Source organism: Bubalus kerabau, chromosome 3 (genome assembly GCF_029407905.1).
Source record: "Bubalus kerabau isolate K-KA32 ecotype Philippines breed swamp buffalo chromosome 3, PCC_UOA_SB_1v2, whole genome shotgun sequence".
Classification (NCBI taxonomy): domain Eukaryota; kingdom Metazoa; phylum Chordata; class Mammalia; order Artiodactyla; family Bovidae; genus Bubalus; species Bubalus kerabau.
Window position 1 is genome coordinate 81,028,574 of NC_073626.1, and position 14,231 is coordinate 81,042,804.

Genomic DNA, 14,231 nt, shown 5'->3' on the forward strand with positions numbered 1-14,231 from the left:
CCTTCCTGTGGAGTTGAGCTGCTTATTCCTTAGTAAAAAATAACTATATATTGCTCTTCTACTATAAATGAAGATATTCATTTGGCTAAATGGTGACTGTAGTAACTAAAATACCTTACTGACAAACATTTTTCTCCTTTCTTTGAAAGGAAAGTGCATCATTTTTCACTGCCAAGAAGTTTCTCAGATATAGGAAAAGTAAGGAAAATAAGTCATCATTACCCACCAGAACAGAGAGATAACTTGAAGAAGAAAAACTGGCTTCTCTTCCCTCTTTACTTCGGGAAAAACAGCCTGGATCTGTTCTCAAATGGTTTGGGGATACTGGCTATTTCTCAAGGTTCTCAAGATATTGGTCCAGGGAAATAGATCCTGAGGATGGGCAGAAATGATGGTGAGCATGTTTTAGGCTTCCCCACTGGCTCAGCGGGTAAAGAATCTGCCTGCAATGCAGGAGACACAGGAGATGCAGGTTTGATCCCTAGGTCAGGAAGACTGCCTGGAGGAGGAAATAGCAACCCACTCCAGTATTTTTGCCTAAAAAAAATCCTATCGACAGAGGAGCCTGGTGGGCTACCGTCCAAATGGTCACAAAGAGTTGGACCTGGCTGAGGGACTAAATACACATGTTTTAGACATTTTTGTAGCATCAAGAGTCTCCAGATACAACAAGTGCAGGTAAAATAGTTTTAATGGAACTGTTAGGTTTTTGTGTAAATGCAATAGAACTGCCTTATTTAAAATATCAAAGCCATTATGGTCAACTTATGTGGAAAATATATCATTCCATTTTATTCCTCTTATTCCTTTTGCAGCAGGCAGCAATCAATAGCCTCACTGCTTTTTAATTACTAAAAAGAGAAGCTACATGAAGCAGCTGGCATGATATTTATTTGATGTTGATAAGAGTAAGCCAAAGTTTCACTATATGATATATATAAAATACATAAACAGAAATATAATATATTTAAGATAAATATACACTTATCTCACATAGATATTTATATATGATAAATAAGATACATATTTATATATAGTTTTAAAAGATACAAATAAGATATATATGATAAAGTACATATATATTACATCTTTACCAAATATCTACTTATCTATCTATATATCTCACATACACAACAGAGCATCACTTTATTTCACTTTTTTTTGAGAGTAAAAAGTAGGCTGGAAGATAAAAATAAGCAGTGATCTTAGTTGTGCATGCAGTTATTTTCAGAAAAAGGCAATCTTTTGTCATCCTCCCCAAATCTTTGAAGGATGGATAGAAATCAAGTTAAAAAGAAAAGGAGAACAGTCACGAGTCAGTATGTCTGGTAAGGCCACCCAAGTCCAGTCCTCTGCCCTCTATGTCTGAAAGAGGGCTTGTCCCCAACACTGGCTGCAGCATGGCATGTAGGGCACACAGATGATGCAGGGGGATTAGTCAGGGTATGTGGGCTCAGGAGATGAGGGAGTTGAAGTAAGCATTACTCTAGCATTCAGAAGATTTCTCCTTGATTTTGGGAGAAAGAAAATAAAAAGAATGATACTCTGTTATATTGAAATAAGTAAACAGACTACCTGCCTGCGGAGAACACATTTATGAAAGTGAATTCTGAATTAAGACTTAGAATAAATCAAAGCTTTATTGTCAAGTAAATCAGCAAACTTAACAGCATAGGAGACTGAGCAGAGTACTGGGTATACAAATGGGGATTGAGACATTGTCCCAGCCCTGCTTGGAACTCGCTGCTGAGTGGAGAAGGGCGACAAGGAAATTAACAATCACCAAACAATAGAACAGAACAGTGTTTCTGGAGAACACAGAGCAATTGCTACTGAGAGTAGGAGACTCAAACATCTAATCAAATTTTTGAGTGAGGTGAAGAGGACACAATTGAAAACAAATGCAATCCTATGGTTAGTAGAGCAAAGAGGGTCGAGCTCCATGAATAATTCGCTACTAAGAGATAGTCAAGCTCTGTTTCTTCTGTACTCTGTTGATGCACTTGAACCTATTTTGTGAAGCACCTGACTTATTTCTGGAAGATATTACAGACTTAATATAAGAAAGGGTCTTCACCCTTTTTAATAAAGTGCTGACTTTGCAAACTATGTTCCTAACATCAGCCAGTGTTCTGAAGAGAAGTAATTTAAGAGACTTGTACACAAAGAAAAACTCCTTCACTGCTTCATGTTAGCCCTTGAATTGACAGATTGGGATGTGTTCACAGGGTACTTTGAATAACAACTGAAAGTATTCATTGCCTTATCGAGGTGTTTGCCCTTCAGTAGCAGACAAAAGACAGAACACCCTTACATGTCCACGGAATAAGAACCAGTAAAATGTGGTGGGCTAAAATCCTGATTAATGGAAATACTCTAGTTAACGTAATAATAACCAGAAAATTCTCCTTATTTTGTTTTGTTCATTTATTATTAGTCAAATGGCATAATAAAAAGTCACTGAAAATATTTTACTAATTTTTGATGGTTCCTAGTGATGTATTGCTTCAATACACTAACTATGATTGCAGAGAACAGGTGAGAAGACAGGAGACTTATTTTGGAGGCTGTTTGAATAGCCCTGGAGGCTATTTGGGGAAATAATCCTCCATATTTCCTTATTTTAGTATCAGATACTACCGGCCAATAGGATTATGCTACTAGACTATTCCATTTTGCAAATACATTTTTATTACACTTACACTTCAATTCAGAAGACAACCTAAAAATGTTAGGTAACTAAAATAGTACTTCTTTGTCTCTCAGAATTTAAAAACACCTGGAATTGTTTCAGTCTGGCTATACTTCTGTGCCATTAAAAAGCAGAATGTATTCAGAATCATTTCCTCAAACAGGTTTTAATAAATATTTCAATTCCATACTACATTTCAACAACTACTGAATATGTAACTCATACAATGTATTAGCAATACACAATACACAATACAATGTATTAGCAACCAACAAATCAAATGAAATATTTATACCCCGACAACTCAATGTAAAGGCATGAGTTGGGATTGTGTGGTATACAAAGTAGTCTAAGATACTAGTATCTGTGAAAATTAGGTGTGTGTTTACATGCTGTCTGTTGAAAAAAAAAAGGAGTCAGGACAGCTAAGTTGGGCTACTGCAAGTTGCTCTGAGAGATGTGGAGTCTGCTACGAATTTAAGGATGGGCCTTGACATAAGTCCCCAGTGGAGGCTGGAACAACTGTTCAGGATGCTAGGACAGAATTAATTACTATGCTGGGATGATGTTCTGTGTGCTCCTGCGCACTTTATTTGGTGGTCCCACGGATGGAGGAAACGTGCTCCATTTGTTTTTCCTGTCCGTCTTTTTCCTGGATGGCTGCCCTTTTCCTGTGCTGCCCTGGAACCTCTGGACAACATCCTCTCTTTGTGCTTCAATGATGAGGAGCAATGTCACCGTGTCCCCACTCACCACTTTCCCCACCAGACTTCAAGTCAGCCTGCAGTTTCAGTATATCTACATGTTCTATGACTTTCTTTCTATATCTTTCACTCTTATATTTCCAACTTGTTGACATTTAGCATTCCTAATTAAGCACTTCTGTCTTATTATCTGCTGTGGACAATGGCAGCAGTTATTAAACAATTGCATGATTCTGCTTTTATAAATCTGTCTGAGCAAAATCATGTGATGGCTGGAATGCTCCCCTGCTTTTAAAAGCTATTGAGTCATTGCCACCTTCATCTTCCTGGATTGGCCGATTCTGTGTCATAAAGAAAGATGCACTATGGGCTACAGAGTCTCAGTCACGACTGTGCCAACTACATGGGAAATTCTAAAATCTTATTTATTTATTTAACAAATATTTATTGACAGTTTTGCAGAGTTGAGTGTTCCTGGGCTCATGACCTAATCAATACCTATACCCCCACAATACTCTTACTCTGCCTGACATACAGCTGGCTCACAGCGAGTGCACTGAACAGATCTGTAAAGAATAAGTGGCTGTTTGTCTAGAAAGAATTTGAGAAGTTCTTGCTCCTTGCCCTAAAGACATGGAAAGTTTAATAATACATGGTAAGATATATCCCCCCCACACACCCAAGGAATAGGGATGACTAGAGATGTGGGTGATACTGTGGTTCTGTCTTTTTGGCTACACTGCTCTCTCAGAAGTGACAGTCAGAGGCAAGGATGAAGCTCTGAATGAAAGCACACAGTCAGGCTGGCCTCCACGGACAAAGACATAGAGGCCTGTGCACGGGGCCTATGGAGGGAGGGTTTCTCAGATGCTTTGGGCTCTGGTCTAGACTGGGAGGTAGGCCAGGGGCAGTCACAAGCTGGTCCAAAGCTGAACTCAGGACGGTGACAAGGGGCTCAGTATGAACACAGTGGCCGGTTGGCAGAGACCTAGAGACCAGAGACAGGAAGGTGAGGGGAGCTGGAGCAGATCATTAGTTGGGTTAAGATTGCCCTTCATGGTAACACAGGCAAATGGATCACAGCTGATGTGGGTTCTTTGTTACAAAACATCACAAAACATCACTCTCATATATGTGAGACCCTTGATTAAATTTTCAAATCCCTGGCCCTGGCATGAGACTTTATTACCATACTCAGATATTTTAAAAAACAGATAAAATGGCCATGCTGAATTTTTTCCATAGATGGTATATAAACACATTTTATAATACTTTGAGCAAATAATTTATTTGGTCTTTTTCTCCTTCTCCCAGTAAAAGGTTCAGAGCAGTGATTGGGAGGCAGGGAGGGGTCACTTAAGACATTAATTCTGTGTAGAAAGTGTTACTAGGATACTGTATTTTTTTGTTGACTCAAATCACAAAAGGAGAAAAGGTTACTGAATTGAGAGCATATTGTGCATTTCCTATAGAAAGAAAGAAGAAAGAAAGTGAAGTCGTTCAGTCGTGTCCGACTCTTTGCGACCCCGTGGACTGTAGCCCACCAGGCTTCTCTGTCCATGGGATTCTCCAGGCAAGAATACTGGAGCGGGTTACCATTTCCTTCTCCAGGGGATCTTCCCGACCCAGGGATCGAACCCGGGTCTCCCGCATTGAAGGCAGACGCTTTAACCTCTGAGCCACCAGGGTTCCATCTCCTATACTCACACATAATATTATGAATATCTGTATGCTTTTCTTCTAAGGTAGTCCAAAGACTCCCCAGACTAAGACTTCTTAGTCGCCTTTTAGTTTTTTAGAAGTCTTAGTCATTTTTAAGACCTAAGTCGCCTTAGTCGTTTTTTGGAAGTCTTTCACCTAAGACTTCTAAAAAACACCCAGAGGCTGAATATATTTAATATACCACTTCCCACACTCCTTTATTTTTACTCATAAGACTAATTCTTAATGGTCTTGCCCAAGAGTTGGCAAACTTGTTCTGTAAAGGATTTTTACCATTAGCAGGTCATATGCTCTTTCCCAACCACTTAAACTGGTGTAGCAGAAAGCAGCTAAGGACAATATGTAACAGACGGACAAGGCCATGTTTCAATAAAACTTTATAAAAGTAGGCAATTTGTCTTAAAGGCCACAGTTTGTTGATTCCGGTCTAGCCCTTAAATCTTAAAATTATATTAAAATTATTATGTTTACATGAAAAGAGCAAAACATCTCAATACATACTATTTCTATGCAAGTCTACCCCAATTTATGAAGGTAGTAACTGATATTAGTATATGTAAATATTATTAAAAACATACCAAAATACCTAGTAGCCAAAAGACTTTAGGTTTCATCCTTTATCTTTCCAATATAGTTAACACAGACCAGCATCAAGGAAAATTTCAGAGAAAACCTGTGAAGAGATTCTAGGAAAAAAACCAAAAACTCAGCTTGTCTAAATTTGTGAACCCCAAAACGAATCTTTCCAGATATTCAGAAAAGCATATAAGTCACACTACTTTGGTAAAATGTGTCACGAAAAATAAATCAGAGAAGATGATATTCTCACATGCATCTAGATGAATTTCAAATCTTATTATGGAAAACAGTAAAAGAATGATCTAGGCTCCTTGTAACTTTTTTTCATTTTAATTGCAGAGACGTTCAGAGAGTGCAAATCAGCAAATGATTTCCCTACTTTACAGATAGAGAGCCACAGAAAGTAACATTGTGAGAAGCCACATGCTTCTGCTGGAACAGCAGAGACCACCAGAGGTACATATTTGACTCTAACTTTCCTGGAGTCAAGGGCTTGGCATTCGGCAGGAAATGGATGAGGATATGGAAAGTCAACATTAGGCCATATGAAGAGGCTCTAGTCGTTGTGGTATGCCCATTCTTGGCTGGACAATGACTTGTGAATCTGTCCCTTGCGGAAAAGAACTAGCCTAACCTATACTTGCATTTTGGGATTCTGTGCAGAGAACTATTTACTTCTGCTGGCTCAGGATAGGTAGTCACTTCAGATTTGAGAGACCAAGGCAACCCTGCTCATGCCCATTACTACACGCTCACTGAGACCTGAGAAGGGATAAAACAAGGTATTTTGCATGTCATAATTGGAGATAGCATTTAAGAATTTTATTTCAAAAGTATCTATGGTTATGTTTCCTTAGTCTAGACTAGTTGAAGGTTATCAAATGTATAAAAATTTCTGACCACTTGGCCGCAATGGGAATTTCCATGTCTAACAGTAATATAACACGCTTAAAAAAGGGTTTAATAGTTATAATCAGATCAGATCAGATCAGTCGCTCAGTCGTGTCCGACTCTTTGTGACCCCATGAATCGCAGCACGCCAGGCCTCCCTGTCCATCACCAACTCCTGGAGTTCACTGACACTCATGTCCATCGAGTCAGTGATGCCATCCAGCCATCTCATCCTCTGTCGTCCCCTTCTCCTCTTGCCCCCAATCCCTCCCAGCATCAGAGTCTTTTCCAATGAGTCCACTCTTCGCATGAGGTGGCTAAAGTACTGGAGTTTCAGCTTCAGCATCATTCCTTCCAAAGAAATCCCAGGGCTGATCTCCTTCAGAATGGACTGGTTGCATCTCCTTGCAGTCCAAGGGACTCTCAAGAGTCTTCTCCAACACCACAGTTCAAAAGCATCAATTTTTTGGTGCTCAGCCTTCTTCACAGTCCAACTCTCACATCCATACATGACCACAGGAAAAACCATAGCCTTGACTAGACGGACCTTCGTTGGCAAAGTAATGTCTCTGCTTTTGAATATGCTATCCAGGTTTGTCATAATTTTCCTTCCAAGGAGTAAGTGTCTTTTAATTTCATGGCTGCAGTCACCATCTGCAGTGATTTTGGAGCCCAGAAAAATAAAGTCTGACACTGTTTCCACTGTTTCCCCATCTATTTCCCATGAAGTGATGGGACTGGATGCCATGATCTTCATCTTCTGAATGTTGAGCTTTAAGCTAACTTTTTCACTCTCCACTTTCACTTTCATCAAGAGGCTTTTGAGTTCCTCTTCACTTTCTGCCATAAGGGTGGTGTCATCTGCATATCTGAGGTTATTGATATTTCTCCCGGCAATCTTGATTCCAGCTTGTGTTTCTTCCAGTCCAGCGTTTCTCATGATGTACTCTGCATATAAGTTAAATAAACAGGGTGACAATATACAGCCTTGACGAACTCCTTTTCCTATTTGGAACCAGTCTGTTGTTCCATGTCCAGTTCTAACTGTTGCTTCCTGACCTGCATACAGATTTCTCAAGAGGCAGGTCAGGTGGTCTGGTATTCCCATCTCTTGAAGAATTTTCCACAGTCTATTGTGATCCACACAGTCAAAGGCTTTGGCATAGTCAATAAAGCAGAAATAGATGTGTTTCTGGAACTCTCTTGCTTTTTCGATGATCCAGCAGATGTTGGCAATTTGATCTCTGGTTCCTCTGCCTTTTCTAAAACCAGCTTGAACATCAGCAAGTTCACGGTTCACATATTGCTGAAGCCTGGCTTGGAGAATTTTGAGCATTACTTTACTAGTGTGTGAGATGAGTGCAATTGTGCAGTAGTTTGAGCATTCTTTGGCCTTGCCTTTCTTTGGGATTGGAATGAACACTGACCTTTTCCAGTCCTATGGCCACTGCTGAGTTTTCCAAATTTGCTGGCATATTGAGTGCAGCACTTTCACAGCATCTTCTTTCAGGATTTGGAATAGCTCAACTGGAATTCCATCACCTCCCCTAGCTTTGTTCGTAGTGATGCTTTCTAAGGCCCACTTGACTTCACATTCCAGGATGTCTGGCTCTAGGTCAGTGATCACACCATTGTGATTATCTGGGTCATGAAGATCTTTTTTGTACAGTTCTTCTGTGTATTCTTGCCATCTCTTCTTAATATCTTCTGCTTCTGTTAGGTCCATACCATTTCTGTCCTTTATCGAGCTCATCTTTGCATGAAATGTTCCCTTGGTATCTCTGATTTTCTTGAAGAGATCTCTAGTTTTTCCCATTCTGTTGTTTTCCTCTATTTCTTTACATTGATCACTGAGGAAGGCTTTCTTATCTCTTCTTGCTATTCTTTGGAACTCTGCATTCAGATGTTTATATCTTTCCTTTTCTCCTTTGCTTTTCGCGTCTTTTCTTTTCACAGCTATTTGTAAGGCCTCCCCAGACAGCCATTTTGCTTTTTTGCATTTCTTTTCCATGGGGATGGTCTTGATCCCTGTCTCCTGTACAATGTCACGAACCTCATTCCATAGCTCATCAGGCACTCTATCTATCAGATCTAGGCCCTTAAATCTATTTCTCACTTCCACTGTATAATCATAAGGGATTTGATTTAGGTCATACCTGAATGGTCTAGTGGTTTTCCCTACTTTCTTCAATTTAAAGTACTTTATAATTATAGAACACTGCTACAAATAATATTTCGTTTGATCCTTAATATTTCCTGGTAAGGTAGGCAGAACAATTACTACTATTTTTCTCTGATGAGGCTACAGATGTACAGAAGCTATGCACCTGGGCTTCCCACAAGCAGTGAGGAGGAGAAGCATGACTCAAAACCATGACTCTCTACTGACTGCACCATGCACCTTCCCTTTCAGGATCTTTGTGGCTTTGCCTTTTCCGATACCAGATTTCCAATGTATGGCCAGAAGATGATAATGCTTACAGTGTAGTGTCTTGGCTGGAGCAGAATAAAAGGGACAATCATTTAAAAATGATACTTTTTTTAAAATGTAACAACTCCCAAAAATGTATCTCATCAACAGCTGTATCCTTAAATAACATAGTACACTGTATTGTAGGAAGGACAATTAGAACTTGCTGAATTAAACTGATGTCAGGAGACCACAGTCCAGAGAGACTGGGTACATCACTGACTCAACTGCACCTACCTACTTCACAACAAATTAAGGTAGTCAACGAAGACAACAGATGTTAGACCATATTACTCAGCCATAAAAAGGAATGAAACTGGGTTGTTTGTAGAGATGTGGATGGACCTAGAGTCTATCACACAGAGTGCAGTAAGTCAGAAAGAGAAAAATAAGTATTGTATATTAACACATATATGTGGAGCCTAAAAAAATGGTACAGATGAACCTATCTGCAGGACAGGAATAGAGTCACAGATGTAGAGAGCAGATTTGTGGACACAGTAGAGCAAGGAGAGGGTGGGATGAATTGAGAGAGCAGCATTGACATATATACCCTACGTGTGTAAAATGGATAGCTTAGTGGGAAGCTGCTGCATAGCACGGGGAGTTCAGCTCAGTGAAGGAGGAGGTCAGAGGGAGGTCCAAGACATATATATATATACATAGAGCTGATTGACTTCATTGTACAGCAGAAACTGACACAACATTGTAAAACAATCATACTCTAATAAAAAAAGAATTAAAATGTATCTAAGTTACTCAACAAATATTTACTGAGTAGCCCCTGTGAGCAATGCATTGTGACAGATGCTGTGAGATTGAGCACAATGTACTCCATGCAGATTAAAACCAAAGCTTCATCAAACACTGAAAATTGTTAAGAACGTCAGGGACCACACACAAATGGAGTTGAGGAAAGACAGATGCAGATCAATGAACACAGTAACAGTTTATAACAATGGAACAGCTTGCTTTCAAAAAGGAGCAAATGAAGGACTGTCCAGTTGCTAAAACATATAGACTTTTGAGTAGATGTAGTAATGTGAACCACATAACCAATTTCAAAGAATTAGCATGCAATAAAATAATGCAAGAATATCAGGACTTTTTAATACTGATTGATTGTTAAAATCATATAATTTGGATATGCTGAGTTAAATAAAACATGGTATTTAGTGGATATCACCTGTTTCTTTTACTTTTTTAATGTAACTACTAGAAAATTTTAAATTACTATGAAGCCTGAATTATATCACTAATTCTATTGGACTGTGCTGTTTTAGAAGGCCACATTATGGCCAAAAGGGAAGTCTGAGCAGTGCATGGTTCTGAACTGGCTAATTATGGTCTATGCCATCTTTGTGAGGCATGGACCAAAGATACAACACAGAATGAGCCAAGTATCATCAAATCCACAAATCACAAAAATTCTGATGGCTCACGTGGGAACACAATTATAGTCGAGAGGAACCTGCAGGGTATTACTGATGATTCCAAAGTAAATGGGTTCAAAACTAAAAGCAGTGAGGGCATAAAAATCATTCTGTTTCTCCTTCCAGCTAAAGCACAAATATCTGAGGGGGAAATAAGTCTATGAAACGCTTGTTAGAACTGAAGACCAATCTAGCTCCAGCACTTTCCCTCGACCAGTGACTATTTCACACACATATTTGAAAAAACCCTGATGCTGGGAAAGCTTGAAAGCAGGAGAAGAAGCGGACGACAGAGGATGAGATGGTTGGATGGTATCACCGACTCAATGGACGTGAGTTTGGGTAAACTCCGGGAGTTGGTGATGGACAGGGAGACCTGGTGTGCTGCAGTCCATGGGGTCACAAAGAGTCAGACACAACTGAGCGACTGAACTGAACTGAACTGATACTCTATCTAGAATCATGCTTTACTTGGCTGACAGAGCTCCTTAGTACATGCAACCAAACTGGTTAATATCAACAATCCACTTACATTCCTTATACCCAATAAATGTTCAGAAAATAGCTGATAATCTCTACATCCCACACAACTATCAACCAGAATATTGAAGGGACCTGTAGGGATTCAAGTGCTCCAAGAGAGGCCCTTGTCTTACCGAATTCTCAGCACCCAGCCCAGTACTAGTGACACAGTAAGTGCCAGTAAATATTCATTAAATACACAAAAAGTGGTAGTATATTAGAAGGTAAAAGTCCACATCTATATGGAAAGGGCAGGAACCAGAAATTATAGACTGGTGAGCACTTAGAAATGAAAAGCCAGGAAGGAGCCACCAAAGGCCACCAAAAACCAAGCCAGCCAGTTGGGCCATGAATCTTTTTCTGCCCAACACCACGTGTGCAGAGCATGAACTTGATGTTCACAAGACCTTGGACAAAGTCTTTTACGACACCTTTTAAAAATATGGAGAAATAGCAGGCCTAATGACAAAGCGGTTATAAGACAGCAATGAACAGAAAATCGTAAAGACAGACCGGTGGTTGAGAGATGGAGGTCAACGTGAAGACATTCTTCAGCAGTGTACACAGGAGTCCCTCTGGGTCACCATTTGCTTCAGTGAGTGGGAGAGGCGTGAAAGGCATGTTTGCAGGTAACATAAAAGTAGCAGGGTAAGTGTAGCAGCGGATACGGTTCAGAAGATCCTAATCAGGCCTGAATATCTGAAAACAGCATGATGAAATCTAATAGAAATAAATGTAGGTGGTCTGATTAGGTATGCAAATAAGTCAGAATTAGAAATGAAAATACATGAAAGCGAGATAAATGTAAGCCGAAGGCGATCTGGTCTGGCAGCAGCTCAGCTGTTTATCAGGATTGCCTGCGGAATGCGAATGCAGAGGCCAGCTGCCTCAGAAGAAATGCCGTTCTAAGCACAGCTTTTTGTCAGTGCGTTTGCATTTTATATCAGCTAGTCCACACTCAGAACATCGCGACTACAGGAATTCTGAGGAACAAACGAAGGAGAACAGCAAACAGGAATCACTGAAGGGATTAGAGATGCTTTGAAGAGAACACCTACAGATGATATAGTAGAAACCCTCACATTCTTGAGTTTTCAGTTAGAAGTGGTTGGGTACACTTAGTCTATTTTCTAAAAGGCACTTTTTTGAGGAAGGGAAGGAGTCACAGATCTCTTTTAGAATCTAATACAGCCATGGGTCCTCTCCCTAGGGAAAAAAAATGTACACTCAAATGTTTTATAAACAGTTTCAGGGGGTTCTAAATCAGATTAAGAACCCTTAGTTTAGAAATTCTAAGGATCCAGGTTTCTGTTTCATATAAAAAATTATTTCCCCCTTGACATCTAAAGCAATACTCCTGATGAGGAACTGAGAGAATTCCTACCCTGGGCAGAGGGGTGGGCCAGGGGTCTGGAGCCAGTCACCTGTAGTGTCCCTCCCAATTTTAGGAGTCACTAATCTGAAAGGAATTTTTGAATGATCACAGTATTAAGGCAAATACTTAAAACACTTTATTATTGTCATTCACCTTATTATTTTAAATACTCTCAATGCCCATTACGCTCTAGTAATTGAAACAGGTCAAAACAAAGGTCATCCAAGCACGCACATCGTTTATGAGACATATCTGACAAGGACTTCATTCACTAGATGCCCAATCACAATGGGAGCAGGTATACAGAAATTATTTCTTGTCCCCAAGCAATAAACTATTTCTCTCCACAAGCTGCTTTTTGAAAAACTTGACTGCACAAAGGGCTGAGGTAGCAGGAAACCTACAGTATTTGCAATATTATAAGCTCTTGGTTTGCATTTCTGGTTATAAAGATTTTTCTAAGCAGCTGGCTTATGTTATCATCACAGGACATACCCATGAGTTATCTCATTAGCAGCATTACATAATTTCTATATTCTGAGTTTATCTTCTTGGTATCTCATTGCTGTCTAAACCAGAAGAGCTTTTTCACGTTAGCTAGAAAGGAGGAGATACATCTCAGCTTTAATTCTATCCTTAAGAGATAGAATGAAAGCAAATGTAAGTCCTTAATAGTGATGCTTACTTTTTAAAAACTAGGTTCTCAGAAATTCTAAGCAGGAAAAGCTTTCTGTTATTCTTTTGAGAAAATTTTCCTGGATTTTCTTCGACTTTCTTCTATTTAAATTCCTACCCCTAGTTCTGCTCATAATCTTGAAAGAGCTCCAATCCTGAAATAAGTATAGATACATTATAGTCAAAATTACTTAATGTTTCCTACCTACAATCATATAAAACTATTATAATGAGTTTTATAAATGCCTTCTGCCAACACAGGGTGCTGCTGCCAGGATGCAATTTTCACAACAAGTAGGTGTCCGAAAGGGCTGTAAGTCTCAAGGAGAAGGTGTGTGTGTGTATGCATGTGTGTGTATGGGGTGAGATTAATTTGTCTATGGAACCTCAATGATAGATGTTACTCACTTAAAAATCTCAATTTTATTTTTATAGTTTTTCTATTGGACTGAAAAGTCATCACTGAAGCCCTTCATTTCTCCACCTTCTCCCCTTTCTGTTGCTCTAATTTCCCATTCAAATCAATTTCCCCAAATGGAATAAAAAAATCTGTCATCAGTGGTAGACTTTAAGTGAAATGGAGGAATAATATTTTTTTTAGAAATAATAATCTCTATAAAGATTAATGACAGTAGATCTATTTTCTATACAAGAGACTGTCATATTTCATCAAAACCTGTCATATAGCTCTCAACCAAAGAAAAGACATCCAGACAGTAAGGGGCCACAGAGAATTTTAAGGGTTACTTTTGAGCTATACTTTTCATTTGCTTTAGCTATAAATGCAGTCGATGAGAATTATATAGGATAGTGGTCCTAAAACGTGAATGTAGCAGTCATCAGGAAGGCATATCAAAATCCAAATTGCCAGGCCCCACACCCCAAGTCTGTGATTCAGTAGGTCTGGGGTGGGTGGGGCCCCAGAGGTTGCATTTCTAACAAGTTCAGAGGTGATTCTGCTGCTGTGGCTAATAAATCCTTGGTGAATGACTGGTACAGGAGGATCCCAGATATCTAACTGGTTGCAACACCATACTTCCTTTCTTAATGCAAACTTTCATGGCTAAGGTTTTTGCATCATATTTTAGGATTGGAGCCTAAAGTGGCTGACGGCTTCCTGTGGCTTAAGAACCTACGCAAGCCACATCCTTCTCTCACGATCCTGTAG

The 14,231-nt window shown here is 39.5% G+C and overlaps 1 protein-coding gene across 1 annotated transcript in view; it reads right to left on the bottom strand.

Moving 5' to 3' along the window:
- The window catches only part of CERS6 (ceramide synthase 6), a 344,488-nt gene that overhangs the window by 36,590 nt on the left and 293,667 nt on the right, over positions 1 to 14,231 (bottom strand). The window lies entirely within an intron of this gene.